Source organism: Schistocerca gregaria, chromosome 6 (genome assembly GCF_023897955.1).
Source record: "Schistocerca gregaria isolate iqSchGreg1 chromosome 6, iqSchGreg1.2, whole genome shotgun sequence".
NCBI lineage: Eukaryota > Metazoa > Arthropoda > Insecta > Orthoptera > Acrididae > Schistocerca > Schistocerca gregaria.
The window spans coordinates 134,499,971-134,520,961 of NC_064925.1; the positions used below are offsets into that span (position 1 = coordinate 134,499,971).

A 20,991-nucleotide genomic window follows, 5' to 3' on the forward strand; every position below is an offset into this window, starting at 1 on the left:
ACTGCGCCGACCCAAAGAAAGAGGCATGCCATGGCTGATGACTGCCTCACAGAAGAAAGTGGAACGTTCGCGGGGGTGACTCGAACCAAAAAAAATGACTCTGAGCACTTCGGCACTTAACGTCTGTCCCCTAGAACTTAGAACTACTTAAACCTAACCAACCTAAGGACATCACACACACTCATGTCCGAGGCAGGATTCTAACCTGCGACCATAGCGCCAAGAACAGCACGGCCACCCCTGCCAACTGACTCGAACCAGATGGCGTACAGGCGTTGATGATCCCGACGCCATTAAACGTGAGGGCCCAAATCTCTGGCATCAGGGAAATAGGCAACTGTATCAGCGTGGATGTCGTCGTGTAGGAGGATCGCCACCACACTAGCAGTAGGGAAAGTATGGCAGACTGCTGCAAGAACTTGGGGGAGGAGGGGGGTGGACAAAACGTTGCATCGTGCAACTCCTGGAGGAGGGAACTTCAGCGTCCACAGCACACAGCATGTCATGGAGAAAGGCCAGTTTGTGGCGTATAGAAATGGTATTGACATTGCCCATGGCTATTCGGTAAGTCTGAAAAGTGGCATCGCCAGGAGGACGGCGATTCAAGGTCAAACACAGAAAGGGAGGCAACCACACCAGACGCAGACGGGGAAAGATCGGCGTCCGTATGCGGTTGCTGGTTGAAGACGGAGGCGGGAGGAGACGCGTTTTCAGGTGCCAGGGTGACAGAGAACAGCGCACCATCAGTGTGGTATCGATAGTTCTGATGCCATAGCGTAGGTTGGCACCACGAGAGCGGAAGATCTTCGCCGACCACAGCACCCTCTAGCCGACGCTGTGCAGCTCAACGAGCGCCGCTCGACTTTCATTCAGCTCGTGAAGAGCAGACGATCGAGAACCATCGCTTTTGCTTAGCTTGCTATTGAGCGCAGACCCACGCGCCGCCTTCCAGACGGAATTCAAAAATCAGTAGGAGGATTGGTATCCCGTGAACAGTCATTAGAAGGGGTACAGCGTTGTCTCTTCTCTGTCCTCCGCGACCCCTGTTTCCTAGCACGTTGATCCGTTTCGGATGGCGGGCGGCTATCTTACGACATGTGGCCAGACGGTAGAAAAGAGGAGGTCGGTTCGGCTGCATGATCAACCTCATAGGGTTGCATCTGTTGACGACTGTCGTCCGTTGGTATGCCTCCGGCGGCAGTGTAGGTGAGCCAGTCCATCACGTTGTCGAGAGAAGTCGACGCCGGTACAAGCTGGTTCTTAGTGGGCGCAGCCGACAGATAGAGGTAATACAGTGGGCGCCGCAGTAAGAGCGACGTCTCCTATCGGCGTCTAATCCTGTTGCTGACATTGAGAACGGACATGGCATTCCTGGCCACTACCTGAACAAGATCACTGCTGGCCATCGTACATGACGACAGTTCTTCAGTCGGCAAATACACTACTGGCCATTAAAGAAGAAATTCAGATGATAAATGGGTACTCATTGGACAAATATATTATACTAGAACTGACATATGATTACATATTCACGCAATTTGGGTGCGTGGATCCTGAGAAATCAGAAACCCCGATGAACCGGCTCTGCCCGTAATAACGGCCTTGATACACCTGGGCATTGAGTCAAACAGAGCTTGCTTGGCGTGTATAGGTACAGCTGCCCATGCAGCTTCAACACGATACCACAGTTCATCAAAAGTAATGACTAGCGTATTGCGACGAGCCAATTGCTCGACCATCATTGACCAGACGTTTTCAGTTGGTGAGGGGTCTGGAGAATGTGCTGGCCAGGGCAGCAGCCGTACATTCTCTGTATCCAGAAAAGCCCGTACAGGACCTACAACATGCGTTCGTGCATTATCCTGCTGAAATGTAGAGTTTCGCAGGCAGCGAATGGAGGGTAGAGCCAAGGGTCATAACACATCTGAAATGTAACGTCCACGGTTCAAAGTGCCGTCAACGCGAACAAGAGGTGACCGAGACGTGTAACCAATGACACCCCATTCCATCACGCCGTGTGATACGCTAGTATGGCGATGACGAGTATACGCTTTCACCCAAACACGGGTGCGACCATCACGATGATGTAAACAGAACCTGGATTCAGCCGAAAAAATGACGTTTTGCCATTCGTGCACCCAGGTTCGTCGTTGAGTACACCATCGCAGGCGCTCCTGTGTGTGATGCAGCGTCAAGGGTAACCGCAGCCACGGTCTCCTAGCTGATAATCCATGCTGCTGCAAACGTTGTCAAATTATTCGTGCAGATGGTTGTTGTCTTGCAAATGTCCCCATCTGTAGACTCAGGAATCGAGACGTGGCTGCACTATCCGTTGCAGCAACGCGAATAAGATGCCTGTCATCTCTACTGCTAGTGATACGAGGCCGTTGGGATCCAGCACGGCGTTCCGTATTACCCTACTGAACCCACCGATTCCATGTTCTACTAACAGTCATTGGATCTCGACCAACGCGAGCAGAAATGTCGCGATACGATAAACCGAAATCGCGATGGGCTACAATCCAACCTTTATTAAAGTCGGAAACGTTGTGTTACGCTTACTCTTCCTTACACGAGGCACAACAATAACGTTTCACCAGGCAACGCCGGTCAACTGCTGTTTGTGTATGAGAAATCGGTTGGAATCTTTTCTCATGTCAGCACGTTGAAGGTGTCGCCACTGGCGCCAACCTTGTGTGAATGCTTTGAAAAGCTAATCATTTGCATATCACAGCATCCTCTTCCAGTCATCTTCGCGGTGTAGCAATTTTAATTGCCACTAGTGTACCACGTAGGAAGGCACGTGCTTCCTCAGTTCAGTTTTTATCTGCCGTTCACCACTGATGACAACGTACCTTTCGGACACCTTCTACGTTATTCAGCAAAGAGGCTGACGATGTTATCGTATGGTTGAAATGCGACCACGAAAACATTTGAAGGCACCTCAAAAGGGAGTTCGAAAACTCTCAACGATCGGGGGCCAAAACCAGAATGGTCAACCACGAGAGTGGTCTGAGTCCCGTTACCACGATTCGCGCGACTCTCCCCGTCGGAGGTTCTAGTCCTCCGTTGGACATGTGTGTGTGTATTGTCCTTGCGTAACTTAGTTTACGTTGTATTAAGTAGTGTGTAAGCCTAGGGACCGATGACCTCAGCAGATTGGTCCTACTTACCACCACCATCACCACCAACCACTATAGCTCCTATATGGTCGTCAGATTAGGCTATCGTAACTTGAGATCGTTATCATGGCGCCCCACAACGTCGGCGCACAAAACTTCATTCGCCAGCTTTATGTACACAGGATCGCAAAATGAATATCGAGAGCCGGCCGGAGTGGCCGTGCGGTTCTAGGCGCTACGGTCTGGAGCCGAGCGACCGCTACGGTCGCAGGTTCAAATGCTGCCTCTGGCATGGATGTGTGTGATGTCCTCAGGTTAGTTAGGTTTAATTAGTTCTAAGTTCTAGGCGACTGATGACTGAGAAGTTACGTCGCATAGTGCTCAGGGCCATTTGAACCATTTTTTGAATATCGAGAACACTTTGAGGCGGGATACGCGTTTTGTCCCTAATAATAAGTTGAACTGCATACGTTCCAAAGGAAACGGTAATTTAATCTTGGAATGGGTAAAGCCATGAATTCGGACACGATGACAGGCCTCTAAGAGGAAGTAAACAAACGCGCGCTCGCTCGCAAGCGGCACATCAGGCGAGAGGCGAACAGGGCGTGCTCTCCTCGCCACTGCCGAAAGCAGACTGTCCTCTAGACCACGGCTGCAGGGACACTGGTACATCGTCAGTCAATGATTATATGTGACAAAAAACTGTCAGCGCTCAGAAAGCGCAAGACAGGGTAGATCTGCATCGGAAACAGGCGAGCTGGGTAATGGAGAAAGCCTTCCCCTGTCGGGAGAATGGTGAGATTCGTTGGCCGTTTTCGGTGGAAACATTCAGCGTGGAGCGAGACTTCATGTCGATTCTTTCGGGAGAATTAGTATTGAGAATACAATCTAAGACTTCGTACTTCGACTTGGTGAGCACTTGGTGATGATCTAATCCCGTGGCAACTTTGATATACTCCGTGTTTCCCTGACTCCCGTTTTATTCACCTCCGATGATTATTCCCATTAGAATTCCACTTTGTTTAGTTTTCTGAAGCCAGTCTTCCGTCACTCATCTTCTGGTGCTTTCTCTGTCTGATTCCAATAGTGTCCCGAGCTTCGACTACGCTACCAATGAGTCACTCTCATAACCACCTTTATCTGGTTCAGATACGACCTCTTGTGTGCTGCCTCTGTAATTCAGCAACACAAATATGTTCGAAGAGCAGACGTTTCACGCTACTACCTGAACGAAGAACGCGTCAGCCTTGTAGCCTTCACTAGCGAACAGCGGCTCTAATTATGTCTGCCTCCACAAAGGAAATACGCCACTCAACAGCCAACGATTGTTGTTCATCCGCCAGTCACCGCACCTCCTCGCAGAGACGGACAACACAACTGCCTTGGACATGAGCTGCCGAAAAGCGACACCCACCGACAGCCATGTCGGAATTACCGACAGCTGATTCGAGACTTTGGTGTGATATGACAACCCCCTACCTCAGAGAACGCACTGGTACTGCGACATACTAGTCTAATCACCCTGAGACACTATCTTAATTATTCTGGTTTTTAATAAACATTGTGATATTACTGGTTTATTTCTCAGTCATTTCTACCTTTTAGCATACGTCCAGTGAAGAGGTCACTGTTGGTTTGATTAAGTATTATAAAGCCTGACACAAGGGAAACAAGTTATAAATTTTTCCCCACATTAAAGCTAAAAATTTCCATTTTTTTAATATCCAGTGTGTAGCTATAAATCTGTAGAGTATACCCCATTTGGAAGGCCAAAACCGAAGTGCTCGGATTAAAAAGTTTGTTAGACAGAGATGTCTGTTACTATACAAAGAAGAAACTATGATGGAAATAAAAGAAAGGTTCAACAGTGAGATTAAAATTCAGGTTAAAAGATATCGACGATAACATCGGGTAATGACATTGCTATCCCCAGTGAAAGTAAAGACGTGTTCAAGATCAGTGTCAAAATAACACGTGACGGACGCAGGAAGGAGGACATACAAAGCAGAATAGCAATCACAGAAAAGGGCATTCCTGCCCAAGAGAAGTCTACTGGTATCAAAAACAGGCCCTAATTTGAAGAAGAAATTCCTGAGAAAGTACATTTGGAGCACAGCATTGTATAACAGCGAAACGTGGACAATGGGAAACCGAAACAGAAGACAATCGAAGCATGTGAGTTATCGTACTGCAGACGAATGTTGAAAATTAGGTAGACTACTAAGGTAAGGAAGAGGAAGCTTTCCGCAAGATCGGCGAGAAATGGAATATATGGTAAATACTGACAAGAAGAATGGACAGGATGATACGACATCTGATACGACAAAAGGGACTGACTGCAATGGGACGAGAGGGAGGTATAGACGGTAGAAAATGTAGAGGAAGACAGAGATTTGAATACACCCAGCAAATCACTGAAAGGGTAGGGCGCAAGTGCTGAGAGATTTGTGGCATCAATCCCTTCAGGAGGCTGATGGCTAAAATAGAAAAAAATACATAATATGTGACAAAGTGCAATGGTAACTGTACATAGAGAGATCTCTTCCATGAAAGGTGAACGCAGAAAAGTAATGGCGCAAGGAGCACCACTGGCTTGTAGAAATTTGAAACGTTGCCGACTAGTCGGCTTTTTCGCTACTTACTGCATCGCGACATATTTAAGCTTCCAGAACACTAAAGTATACTTCAGATTGATTTCTTTAAACTATGGAGCTTGGTGGAGATCAAGTTATTGTTCACGTTATCGTATTGCGCGTTTTATAGCACAGCGGGAATTGTTAACTCCAAAGCCAGCCGGTGTGGCCGTGCGGTCTAGGCACTTCAGTCTGGAACCGCGTGACCGCTCCGGTCGCAGGTTCGAATCCTGCCTCGGGCATGGATGTGTGTGATGTCTTTAGGTTAGTTAGTTTTAAGTAGTTCTAAGTTCTAGGGGACTGATGACCTCAGATGTTAAGTCCCATAGTGCTCAGAGCCATTCGAACCATTTTTATACTAACTCCAATTTATGAGTTATCTCGCACGATACGACAGCTGTGGTCTGTATTGTTACTCAATCAAACAGACATTAAATTAGAATTATATATTAATACCTTCAGTTGCTAACGTGCGTTGATATATCTCAACGACGACAGGTAAAAATGTGTGCCCGACAAGGATTCGAACCCTTGATCTCCTGCTTAGATGGCAGACGCTCTATCCATCTGAGCCACCGAGGGCACCGAGGATATTGCGACTGCAGAGACTATCTCGCGAATGCCTCCCTCGAGACCCACATTCTCACCTTATTAGTCCACACACTACTTTCGTAGTGTCCCTGACCAACACTCTCTTTACTCGTGGAAGACATTCTTACCAAGTTCCAGAAGAGTTCGGGTAATATATGTGCATCCACACAGAAGAGGAAGGGCATGGCCGGTATTGACAATACTGTATACCGGGTAATCAAAAAGTCTGTATAAATTTGAAAACTTAATAAACCACGGAATAATGTAGATGTTGTTGTTGTTGCTGTCTTCAGTCCTGAGACTGGTTTGATGCAGCTCTCCATGCTACTATCTCCTGTGCAAGCTTCTTGATCTCCCAGTATCTACTGCAACCTACATCCTTCTGAATCTGCTTAGTGTATTCATCTCTTGGTCTCCCTCCACTCTGCCCTCCAATTCTAAATTTGTGATCCCTTGATGCCTCAAAATATGTCTTACCAACCGATCCCTTCTTCTAGTCAAGTTGTACCACAAACTTCTCTTCTCCCCAATCCTATTCAATACCTCCTCATTAGTTACGTGATCTATCCAGCTTATCTTCAGCATTCTTCTGAAGCACCACATTTCGAAAGCTTCTATTCTCTTCTTGTCCAAACTAGTTATCATCCATGTTTCACTTCCATACATGGCTACACTCCAAACAAATACTTTCAAAACGACTTCCTGATACATAAATCTATAATCGATGTTAACAACTTTCTCTTCTTCAGAAACGCTTTCCTTGCTATTGCCAGTCTACATTTTATATCCTCTCTACTTCGACTATCATCAGTTATTTTACTTCCTAAATAGCAATACTCCTTTACTACTTTAAGTGTCTCATTTCCTAATCTAAATCCCTCAGCATCACCCGATTTAATTTGACTGCATTCCATTATCCTCGTTTTGCTTTTGTGGATGTTCATCTTATATCCTCCTTTCAAGACACTGTCCATTCCGTTCAACTGCTCTTCCAAGTCCTTTGCCGTCTCTGACAGAAATACAATGTCATCGGCGAACCTCAAAGTTTTTACTTCTTCTCCATGAATTTTAATACCTACTCCAAATTTTTCTTTTGTTTCCTTTACTGCTTGCTCAATATACAGATTGAATAACATCGGGGAGAGGCTGCAACCCTGTCTCACTCCCTTCCCAACCACTGCTTCCCTTTCATGCCCCTCGACTCTTATGACTGCCATCTGGTTTCTGTACAAATTGTAAATAGCCTTTCGCTCCCTGTATTTTACCCCTGCCACCTTCAGAATTTGAAAGAGAGTATTCCACTCAACATTGTCAAAAGCTTTCTCTAAGTCTACAAATGCTAGAAATATAGGTTTGCCCTTCCTTAACCTAGCTTCTAAGATAAGTCGTAGGGTCAGTATTGCCACACGTGTTCCAACATTTCTACGGAATCCAAACTGATCCTCCCCGAGGTCCGCCTCTACCAGTTTTTCCATTCGTCTATAAAGAATTCGCGTTAGTATTTTGCAGCTGTGACTTATTAAACTGATAGTTCGGTAATTTTCACATCTGTCAACACCTGCTTTCTTTGGGATTGGAATTATTATATTCTTCTTGAAGTCTGATGGTATTTCGCCTGTCTCATACATCTTGCTCACCAGCTGGTAGAGTTTTGTCAGGACTGGCTCTCCCAAGGCCGTCAGTAGTTCTAATGGAATGTTGTCTACTCCGGGGGCCTTGTTTCGACTCAGGTCTTTCAGTGCTCTGTCAAACTCTTCACGCAGTATCTTATCTCCAATTTCGTCTTCATCTACATCCTCTTCCATTTCCATAATATTGTCCTCAAGTACATTGCCCTTGTATAGACCCTCTATATACTCTTTCCACCTTTCTGCCTTCCCTTCTTTGCTTAGAACTGGGTTTCCATCTGAGCTCTTGATGTTCATACAAGTGGTTCTCGTATCTCCAATGGTCTCTTTAATTTTCCTATAGCCAGTATCTATCTTACCCCTAGTGAGATAAGCTTCTACATCCTTACATTTATCCTCTAGCCATCCCTGCTTAGCCATTTTGCACTTCCTGTCGATCTCATTTTTGAGACGTTTGTATTCCTTTTTGCCTGCTTCATTTACTGCATTTTTATAGTTTCTCCTTTCATCAATTAAATTCAATGTTTCTTCTGTTACCCAAGGATTTCTAGCAGCTCTCGTCTTTTTACCTACTTTATCCTTTGCTGCCTTCACGACTTCATCCCTCAGAGCTACCCATTCTTCTTCTACTGTATTTTTTTCCCCATTCCTGTCAATTGTTCCCTTATGCTCTCCTTGAAACTCAGTACAACCTCTGGTTCTTTCAGCTTATCCAGATCCCATGTCCTTAAATTCCCACCTTTTTGCAGTTTCTTCAGTTTTAACCTACAGGTCATAACCAATAGATTGTGGTCAGAGTCCACATTTACCCTGGAAATGTCCTACAATTTATAACCTGATTCCTAAATCTCTGCTTTACCATTATACAATCTATTTGATACCTTGTAGTATCTCCAGGATTCTTCCATGTATACAACATTCTTTTATGATTCTTCAACCAAGTGTTAGCTGTGATTAAGTTATGATGTGTGCAAAATTCTACCAGACGGCTTCCTCTTTCATTTCTCAGCCCCAAATCCATAGTCACCTACTATGTTTCCTTCTCTCCCTTTTCCTACTGACGAATTCCAGTCACCCATTACTATTAAATTTTCGTCTTCCTTCACTACCTGAATAATTTCTTTGATCTCATCATACATTTCTTCAATTTCTTCATCATCTGCAGAGCTAGTTGGCATATAAACTTGTACTACTGTAGTAGGCATGGGCTTTGTGTCTATCTTGACCGCAATAATGCGTTCACTATGCTGTTTGTAGTAGCTTACCCGCATTCCTATTTACCTATTCATTATTAAACCTACTCCTGCATTACCCCTATTTGATTTTGTGTTTATAACCCTGTAGTCACCTGACCAGTAGTCTTGTTCCTCCTGCCACCGAACTTCACTAATTCCCACTATATCTAAGTTTAACCTATCCATTTCCATTTTTAAATTTTCTAACCTACCTGCCCTATTAAGGGATCTGACATTCCACGCCCCGATCCGTAGAACGCCAGTTTTCTTTCTCCTGATAACGACGTCCTCCTGAGTAGATAGAGAGGTAAAAATTGACGCACATGCTAGCAATGACATGGGGTTTTGTTAGAACAAAAACAAACAAACAAAGTATTGATAGACGCGTGAAAGATCTCTTGCACGCGTCGTTTGGTGATGATCGTGTGCTCAGCCGCTACTTTCGTCATGCTTGGCCTCCCAGGTCGACAGACCTCACTCCGTGAAATTATTGGCTTTGGGGTTATCTGAAGTCGCAGGTGTATCGTGATCCACCACCATCTCCAGGGATGCTGAAAGACAACATCCGATGCCAATGCCTCATCATAACATCGGACATGCTTTGCAGTGCAGTTCAGAACATCATTCCTCGACTACAGCTATTGTTGAGGAATGATGGATGACATGTTGAGTACTTCCTGTAAAGAACATCATCTTTGCTTTGTCTTACTTTGTTAAGCTAATTATTTCTATTCTGATCAGATGAAGAGCAATCCGTCGGACATTTTTTGAACTTTTGTATTTTCTTGGCTCTAATAAAACCCCATGTCATTCCAAGCGTGTGTGTCAATTTGTACCTATCTACATTATTCCGTGATTTATTCAGTTTTCAAATGTATACTGACTTTTTGATCACCCGGTACTTATATGGATATAGTGTCTGTTCTTTCGGACATACCATATATATAACAGATATGAAGTCGAATGACAACTCTGCATTTATCCTAGTTCTGATGGGTCTGCGCGTCTGCTGCTACCCATCATCTTTATTGTTTCTCATGCAGAGCTCTACCTTATATCTACTTGGGATTGTGTATTACGGTCTGTCTCTCGTATTCTTAATTTATAACAATGATTTAGTAGTAACGAACAGCAGGCTGAAGATTAAGAGACTAGTCAGGATGAATAAATGCACAAAGAAGTGGGACACGGAAGTACTAAAAAAATGAAGAGAACCACCTGAGTTTCTCCTTGCGATAATGAACAGCTCACTATGCAGTTCAGTTGAAGAGGAGTAAACGTCTCTATAAAGGCAGTCACAGAAGTTTCAAAGAAAACTGCGAAGAACCATATATAACAGAATAAACACTTCCTCTAAATCTACACAATTGAGGTTCCTGACAGAGGGATCATCAAACCATCTTAAAGCTGAATGAGATTTTCACTCTGCAGCGGAGTGTGCGCTGATATGAAACTTTCCTGGCAGATTAAAAGTGTGTGCCGGACTGAAACTCGAACTCGGCACCTTTGCCTTTTGCGGGCAAGTGCTCTACCGTCTGAGCTAAACAAGCACGACTCACGACCCGTCCTCACAGCTACCGTTCTGCCAGTACCTCGTCTCCTACCTTCCGAACTTCACAGAAGCCCTTCTGCGAAGCCATGTCTCTGCAATATCCTATCTTCCAGGAGTGCTAGTTCTGTAGGTTCTCAGAAGAGCTTCTGTGACGTTTGGAAGGTAGGAGACGAGGTACTGGCAGAACTGAATCTTAAAGCTGCTTTTCTACCTCTCCACTCTCGAACAGCGAGATGGGAAAACGAACACTTAAATAATTCAGTGCGAGTTCTGATTTATTGTATTATGATGATTATTTTCCATTTGTAGGTAGGTGCCAATAAAACATTTTTACGCTCTCAGGAGAAATTTGAGGATTGAAATGTCTTGAGAAGGTCCGTGACACTCTCCTTTTTCGTGATAATACAAAACGAGCTGCCATTCTTTGAACTTGTTCGATGTCCTCCGTCAATCCTATCTGATGTGGATCCCACACCGCACAGCAATACCCCACAAGAGGGCGGGAAAGCATAGTGCGAGCTGTGTCTTTTGTAAACCCGTTACATTTTGTAAACCTGTTGCATTTTCTAAGTGTTCTGCTAACAAATTGCAGTCTTTGGATTGCAATTTTCACAGCATCATCTACGTGATCGTTCCAACTGAAATTAATCGTATGTGTAATCCATACGTAGTTAGCTCAATTTATAGCCTTTAGATTTGTGTGAAATAAGTTCAACTGAAATTTATCGGCTTAATTTTAATGCTCATGTGGATGGCTTCACACTTTTTATCATTTGGAGTCAACTACCACTTTTTGTACCATATAGATGTAGTGTCTATATCGTTTAACTCATTTTATGGCATTACATGACGGTAAATGACAGCATTTTTTGCGAACAATCCAAGAGGACTGCTCAGAGTGTCTCCTAAATCGTCAGTGTGGATCAGAAAAAACAGAATTCCTTCAGCACTTTCTTGGGGAACGCCAGATACTGCCGGCCGCTGGTGGCCGAGCTGTTCTAGGCGCTACAGTCTGGAACCGCGCGACCGCTACGGTCGCAGGTTTGAATCCTGCCTCGGGCATGGATGTGTGTGATGTCCTTAGGTTAGTTAGGTTTAAGTAGTTCTAAGTTCTAGGGGACTGATGACCTCAGATGTCAAGTCCCATGGTGCTCAGAGCCATTTCAACCATTTGAACGCCAGATACTACTTCTGTTTTACTCGATGACTCTGCGCCAATTACTATGAACAACGACGTTCGTGAGAGGAAATCACGAGTCTAGTCACGCAACTGAAACGACGCTTCATAGGCACCAATTCCATTAGAAAGTCGCTTGTGAGGAACGGCGTCAAAAGCCTTCTTGAAATCTAAAAATGTGCAACCAATTCGACGCCCCCTGTCAACAGCATTTATTACTTCGTGAGAATAAAGAACTAGTTTGTTTCAAAGGATCAACAATTTCTGAATCCCCGTTGGTTATTTGTCAATAAATCGTTTTCTTCGAGGTGATCTATTATGTTCGAGCACAGAATATGTTCCAAAATCCTATTGCAAATCAACGTTAGTGATATCGGTCTGTAATTTAGCGATTACTCGTATTTCCTTTCTTGGGTATTGGTTGACTTATTCCACTGCCCAGTGACTGGATACGGATCTTTCTGCGAGCGAGCGGTTGAATGTGATTGCTAAGTATGGAGCTATTGTATCACCTTACTCTGAAAGGAACTTGACTGCTTACAATCCGGACCGGAAGCCTTGCTTTTTAAGTGTTTTAACTGCGTCGCCGCACCAAGTATATCTGCCACTAAGTTACTCATAGTGGCAGTTATCTCGATTCGTCTTCTTTTGCGAAAGAATTTCGGAAAACGGTGTTTAGTAACACAGTTTTAAGGTCACTGTCGTCAGTAACATTATAATTGTTAATCGCACAGTACAGATATTGATTGCGTCTTGCCTCCTTTGTACTTTACTTACGACCAGAATCTCTTTGGTTTATCTGCCAGTTTTCGAGACAGATTTACGTTGCAGAATCTTTTCAAAAGCTTCTCGCAATGAAATACGTGCTGAATTTCGAGCTACTGTAAGACTCCGCCAATCTTGGAGATCCTGCGTCTTTTTAATTTTGGCATGTTTTCTCGTTGCTTCTGCAATAGTGTTGTGACGTGTTTTGTGTACCGTGGGGGTCAGTGCCTTTTCTTATTACTTTATTTGCTATAAACCTCTCAACTGCCGTCGATACTACATTTTTTTAAAATCTAAGTCACGTTTGGTCTACGCTTACACAGTCAGAGTGGAACGTGTCGTGTCAAGTGAATTTTTATCTGCATTTTGCTTTCACTTTCGGTGGATTTGGATATTACGGTATTCAGTATAGCTACAACAGCCTTGTGGTCGCTAATGGCTGTATCTGTCATGGTGCTCCTTATTTGGTCTGGAATGTTTCTTGTTAAGTGGTCAGGTATGTTTTCGTAACCATTTACGCTTCATGTAAACTCCTGAACTAAATATTCAAAAATATTTTCTGATAAGGCATTCAGTACGGTTTCGGATGACGTTCGGTGCCTACTACCGACTTCAAGTTTGTATTTTCACCAACATTTAGAGGCTAGAAGTATAATTGTATAAGTGAGATACATATTTAAAATGACTCAAGTTTTATTTGAATTGTTCAGCACCTGAGTCGGAGGGTTGGTCAAAGCAACCAATTATTAAGTTATCCCCGATGTTAAGTATAACCTCTACCCATAACAGCTCACAGAAAATGTCTGCTTCAATTCCAATACAAAGTAAACACACTTCTGACAGCAGCAAACACTCCACGATGAATATTTACAGCTACATAGCTGTAGCTGTAAAGATTTGAGATTCAGTGCTGTACATTAGCGCCAGGAGCTCATTTTTATTTTTATTTTCTTCCCCCAACATATTCACGACGCTTTACAACTACAATGTTACTCGTTGCTATGCCTATCCTCTTCCTGTGTTCGTCCTGCACCCGTTGAAACTCAATCCCTTTCTGCACGTTCACGAGATCCTCTAACCTAAAAAAATACCCAGCCCCCACCACACAACACCCACTACCCGCGTAGCCGCTTCCTGGCCTATTAAGCGGAAACCGGAAACCAACCACCATTCGGCGCAAATCGAGGAATATGCTACATACACGATCTCAAGATCGCAGATCCGTCTGAGCCTCTGATTCAGACCCTCTATTCGCTGTGTACCAAAGACTCACATTCGGTTCTGTTGATGATACTACAATTAAATATTTTCTGACGTTTTCAATGGCTTATTTTTCTGGTTAAATAGAACATACGACATATTAAGTTTTCACAATAGATATTTTTCTACTGTGAAGATGGTCCATGACAGAAACAGGTAGCTAATAAATATACTGTAAGACAAAGCACTGTGTATAATATATTTCTGCATGTTTACCACTTCAGCTAGAAGCCAGAAACCAGAGAGAATCTCCTCAGATCCAAAGCGACACAAATCGTTAGTAACAATATGAACGAACACCTGCAGTTGGCTGCAACCTGTGCTCTTCAGGCATCCGGGAGCACCCATCCCATATCTGGAATGATTCGTCCCGGTGGCATTCGCACTTAGTATAATTGGTTTCCTCCCCCTTCTTGACAACCATATCCCTAAGGGCCTCATTAAGACATAGCGTTGGAGCTCCCAACTATCAGCAATCCTAACATCTGTGAATACCCAGACCTTGCAGGCTGAGAGATTCCTCTGGAACAGAGTGTGCGACTGCGTCTGGCTCAGGCACTTTGTCAGACACAGAGAGCGCCCAAACTTGTTCGTCAGATGAACTCGGGATAGACGTCCATAGGCCCCCTGGAAAGACTTTCGCTGCCGGCCGCAAGTATAACCTCTACACATAACAGCTCACAGAAGGTGGTCACGGTACTTGACCGATCAGGAGACACATGGGTCGTGCTGGACGTCCCTCGGATCGCCCCGTTGATCAACGAAAGAAGGAAGTACTACAATGTCCTGTGACACTCGGGAATACATATGATACAAGTAGCACACGTAAGAAACCTAAGGTGAAATGGATGTATACAAAATGTGAGGAAACTCAAAAGGAAATGACTGTCGAATGTACTCACCATATGGGATAGACAAAACGTTATTTGTGGAAATGAAAAGAAAGGGCGGTAACATCACGAATTTAATGGGAATTCCACTGTTAAATCCAAAGCAGAAAACTGATAGGTGGGAAGAGAACACTGAAGGCCTCTGTGAGGGGATGACTTTTCTAGTGACGTGATATAAAACGAAATTCTAAAATCGTTGGGGAAGTTGCAGCAAAACCACTGTTCACGTTGGTATGTAGATTGTATGCATGTATGAGACAGGCGATATACCGTCAGGCTTTCGCATAAACATCATGCACACAATTCCACAGATAGCAAGAGCCAACAAGTGTGAGAACTATCGCACAATCAGCTTAACGGGTCATGCATCAAAGCGACCACCTCCAAATCTGAGTGGTCAGTGAGGCAGAATGCCATGCAAGGGGCCCGGGTTCGACTCAAGACTGAGTTGAAGAATTTCTCAGTTCGGGGGCTGAGTGTTGCGTTCATAGCACCCTCATCGACACGAAAGTCACTGAAGTGGCGTCAACTCAAAAACCTTGCACCATGCGACTGGTCCACCCGACGGGATTCCCTAGCCTCATTACATTTCATGCATCGACGTTGCTGGCAAGAATAATACACAGAAGAATGGAAAAGAAAATTTAGAATATGTTAGATGATGATCAGTTTGGTTTTAGGGAAAGTAAAGGCACCAGAGAAGCTGTTCTGACGTTGCGGTTGATAATAGAACCAAAACTAAAGAAAAATCAAGACATGTTCAAAAGATATGTCGACTTTGCAAAAAGCGTTCGATAATGTAAATTGGTGGAAGATGTTCGAAATTCTGAGGAAAAAAAGTGGTAAGCTACAGAGACAGACGAGAAATATACAACGTGTACAAGAGAAAAGAAGGAATAATAAGAGTGGACGACCAAGAACGAAATGCTGGGATTAAAAAGGGGTAAGACTAGGATGTTAACTTTCGCCCCTACTGTTGAGTTTACACATGGAGAAAGGAATTAAGGAAATCAAAGAAAGCTTCAAGAATGAGATCATAGTTCTAGGTGTAAGGATATCATTGACATGATTTAAGGATATCAGTAACAAGATACGCTGATTACTTTGCAGTCCAGAGCGGAAGTGAAAAAGGTTTACAGAATGTGTTTAACAGAATAAGCAATCTAGTGCGTATAAAATATCGTTGGATAGTAAATCGAAGGAAGGCAGAAGTAATGAGAAGTAACAGGAGTGAGGATAGCGAGAGACTTAACATCAGTACTGGTGACTGCAAAGTAGAAATAGTTAGGTAAGTGAGATAACTAGGAAGCAAAACATCCCATGATGGACGAACGAGAGAGGACGTAAAAAATCAGCCAAGCACTGGCGAAAACGGCATTCTGGCCAAGAACAGTCTACTCGTATGAAATGTAGGCCTTTATTTGAGGAAGAAATTTCTGAGAATGTATGTTTACAGTACAGCATAGTACGGTAAGGTAACATGGACTGTAGAAGAACCGGAACAGAAAAGAATCGAAGCATGTATGGTGTGGTGCTCTAGAAGAATTCCGTGCTACAGATTAATGTTGATAATAGGGTGGACTGATGAGATACGGAATGACGAGATTTTAAAAAATCGATCTTCTTGGTGCGATGTAATTTCTTCTTTTATTCGTGTTTGTCACTACAATCCATATGCATTTTGACTTACTTCTTTCCAATCACAGTCTTATCTTTCGTCGTTCACAAGATCCCATGAGGTTTATTTAAAATTCCCTAATATCAACAATTCCGTCGTATGGCCTTGAGACGCTTACTGCTTCCGTTGCTTTTATGCCAATGGTAATAGTGACCAAAGACAGGCACTGCTAACAAACAGACTGTAGTAACACACCTTTTGTTACTTCTGTAGATGAGGAAAACATTCTACTGTAGGCGCTAAACATTATTCTCTTCTAAAACGAATTGGAAGTAGTTTTAGAAACGCTACTGTTTTACTGAAAGATTACACTGGTAACAGAGACTGTCCATCTGTTTACAATGTTCAGTATGGTTGTGACAAAAAAAATCATTCCAGCATAGTGGATCGCTACAGAATAACAGTGTGATTACTAAACATTTTCTTGAAACGATAATCAAGCACCAGTTCTCGAGGTCTCGATTATTATCGTTGCATTAGATTACTCGGGGTCAGTAAATTTGCACTATGTCTTGATACTGAAGTCCGATTAAAATGACTTGAAAGTTGACACTTGACGCGTTGTAGCTGGTTTCCACCAATCAGAGCGCTGATTGTCACGCCCGAACCGTTCCCCGTTGCCAAGCTACCGAACAGTTAGCTCACTTCCAGTACCCTGTCAGGCTTTCTTTCTAGATGTGTTTGGATCTTGAAACATGGCTCTGGCACTTTGGTTTCCTATTTCATCACACAGATAAACTCTCTCTCTCTCTCTCTCTCTCTCTCTCTCTCTCTCTCTCTCTCTCACACACACACACACACACACACACAACCACGCGCGCGCGCACACATACACACACCTACACGCTCACAACGTTGCTAACGAAACACACGTTACATTCATAGCAATAACAAAAAAACTATTGGGTCTTTCCGTATAAGGCGCGACTCAGCGTCATTTATTTATACAGGGTGTTTCAAAAATGGCCGGTATATTTGAAACGGCAATAAAAACTAAACGAGCAGCGATAGAAATACACTGTTTGTTGCAATATGCTTGGGACAACAGTACATTTTCAGGCGGACAAACTTTCGAAATTACAGTAGTTACAATTTTCAACAACAGATGGCGCTGCAAGTGATGTGAAAGATATAGAAGATAACGCAGTCTGTGGGTGCGCCATTCTGTACGTCGTCTTTCTGCTGTAAGCGTGTGCTGTTCACAACGTGCAAGTGTGCTGTGGACAACATGGTTTATTCCTTAGAACAGAGGATTTTTCTGGTGTTGGAATCCCACCGCCTAGAACACGGTGTTGTTGCCACAAGACGATGTTTTCAACGGAGGTTTAATGTAACCAAAGGACCGAAAAGCGATACAATAAAGGATCTGTTTGAAAAATTTCAACGGACTGGGAACGTGACGGATTAACGTGCTGGAAAGATAGGGCGACCGCGTACGGCAACCACAAAGGGCAACGCGCAGCTAGTGCAGCAGGTGATCCAACAGCGGCCTCGGGTTTCCGTTCACCGTGTTGCAACTGCGGTCCAAATGACGCCAACGTCCACGTATCGTCTCATGCGACAGAGTTTACACCTCTATCCATACAAAACTCAAACGCGGCAACCCCTCAGCGCCGCTACCATTGCTGCACGAGAGACATTCGCTGACGATATAGTGCACAGGATTGATGATATGCATGTGGGCAGCATCTGGTTTACTGACGAAGCTTATTTTTACCTGGACGGCTTCGTCAATAAACAGAACTGGCGCATATGGAGAACCGAAAAGCCCCATGTTGCAGTCCCATCGTCCCTGCATCCTCAAAAAGTACTGGCCTGGGCCGCCATTTCGTCCAAAGGAATCATTGGCCCATTTTTCAGATCCAAAACGATTACTGCATCACGCTATCTGGACATTCTTCGTGAATCTGTGGCGGTACAAACTGCCTTAGACGACACTGCGAACCCCTCGTGGTTTATGCAAGATGGTGCCCGGCCACATCGCACGGCCGACGTCTTTAATTTCCTGAATGAATATTTCGATGACTGTGTGATTGCTTTGGGCTATCCGAAACATACAGGAGGCGGCGTGGATTGGCTTCCCTATTCGCCAGACATGAACGCCTGTGACTTCTTTCTGTATGGACACTTGAAAGACCAGGTGTACCGCCAGAATGCAGAAACAATTGAACAGCTGAAGCAGTACATCTCATCTGCATGTGAAGCCATTCCGCCAGTCACGTTGTCAAAAGTTTTGGGTAATTTCATTCAGAGACTACGCCATATTATTGCTACGCATGGTGGATATGTGGAAAATATCGTACTATAGAGTTTCCCAGACCGCAGCGCCATCTGTTGTAGACAATTGTAACTACTGTCATTTCGAAAGTTTGTCTGCCTGAAAATGTACTGTTGTCCCAAGCGTATTACAATAAACGGTGTATTTCTATTGCTGCTCGTTTAGTTTCTATTGCCGTTTCAAATATACCGGTCATTTTTGAAACACCCTGTATATTCCACTCACAGAGATCGACTTAAAGTAGACAAGTTTCGAGCGTCGTTGGGTGATGCCGAGTTTTTGAAGACTGTCAATAAATCTTTGCGACTGGTGCACCATATTCAGGAACACAAATGACACTTGAAGTGTATTGACGTACCGTAGTGGTTAGCGTACAAACTAGAAGTGCGAGCAGTCGTAAATTCGAATCTCGTCAAATGCATTGACACTTTTTTTAAATGTAACCAGAAGACTTTGATTATCATTTTTATTCATATGACTGGTTTAATTTGTATTTTTAATACTTTGCTGTGTCATTTTCATGATCGTGTTGACTTCTTAACTTGTTCTTATTTTTCTTGCTATCATTCTTTTTTTCGTTTGAAATCTGCGAGTGTCGCCTATATCTGCAACCAAGTACCAATTAGGACTCAACGGTTGATAACGAGGCATCCCGTGTGGCCTACCTGAGGATAATTTAAGGTACCTAATGGTCGCGAGAACTTACAGTTTACTTTTAACGCTAAAACTAAAATTTTGCTGCGGAAGATGGCTACGTATATATATATATATATATATATATATATATATATATATATATATATATATATATATATATATATATATATATAGCCTCGTCATCTGCCGCCCTTCAGTTACCGGTCACTTAAAATCAACTATCGACAGAGCATCTCCCTTTTCCAACGGCCGCTTCCAACATTGCTCCTCGTTACAAATTTACAGCATGTACGAAGAGACCCGTCATGTTCTTCTGTCGCCCGTAACCGAGCAGTAGTCGGCAGCGGATATCACGACACTGAAGCAACAATTAACGGACGTCAAATATCAAGTAATTTTAATCGGACTATAGCAATCAGCATTACAAAAACTCAAAGAGGCTATAGCTTCTATGGATTTAGAGAGCGATTTTTTCCACCGTATGCAAACTCTAGGGATTGATCGGTGAGAGGACACAGACCAAAAAAGACCTATGAACTTATGTCCGCAAATTGAGGTTTCCATGCATTATTCAATCGTACTACGTCACAGAGGCTGCGGTCTAGTAAGCCGTGTACCATGCAGCCATAGTTGCAGTATACATGGTTTCCTACAAGAGGGTGCTACTATTCCTAATACGTCATGCCCTGGTGCCTCTCCTGCCACAGTCATTAGTAATGTTGTGTCCGATTCAGTTCTCTTGTTGATTCACCTTGTAATGTATGTGATACAGCGTTGTACACAGTGTTTCCACCGACAACAACCACAGCATTCAATGTTCGCAAAAGTGTTTCGCAATTTGTGTCAACCACGGCCGTTCCAGGAAGCAGGACATCATGAAGGACGCACTCGAAATGTTCTGACACCAGTCTTGTACGAAAATCTGATTAACAGTGTGGAAGATGACTGCCACGCCAGTAGCTGGCATTTGACCCGCCAGTACAGGGTAAGCCAAACGACCGTGTGGAACGTTCTCCATGACAATTGTTACCACCTTTATCACTTACTGCGTGTGTAGGGCTCATTAGCGACATACTTTCTTCACTGGGAGATGTTTTGTCATAGGGATTTGTCCGGCATTTGTGTCATCCACCCTATTCACAGATGAGGCCACCATTACGCGGAGTGGTACCTTCAGCTTTCTTAATAGTCATCTGTGGGATAGTATGCAGAACCCCCCATGGTATGGTGACAGCGAATCAGCAGCATCGGTGAAGCTGGAATGTGTGGTCCGGGATAATTTGGCGATGGCATTTTGGGACCAGTCTTCCTTCTACGTCGCATAACAGATCGGAACTATCGGCTTTCCTTGTGGGTGACTTTGCCTCCCCTGCTGGAAGAAGTCCCATTGATGATTCAAAGAGTTATACGGCTTCTAGACGATGGTGTTGCAGCCCACTTCGCCGTTAACGTCCGAACGCATCTCAGTCATGTCTTCTCTGGTCAATGTATCGGTCGAGAGGGTCCAGTTGCATGGTCTGCTCTC

At 43.9% G+C, this 20,991-nt stretch overlaps 1 protein-coding gene across 1 annotated transcript in view; it reads right to left on the reverse strand.

The window, feature by feature from the left end:
* Positions 1–20,991, reverse strand: part of LOC126278372 (uncharacterized) — a 538,771-nt gene that overhangs the window by 106,500 nt on the left and 411,280 nt on the right. The window lies entirely within an intron of this gene.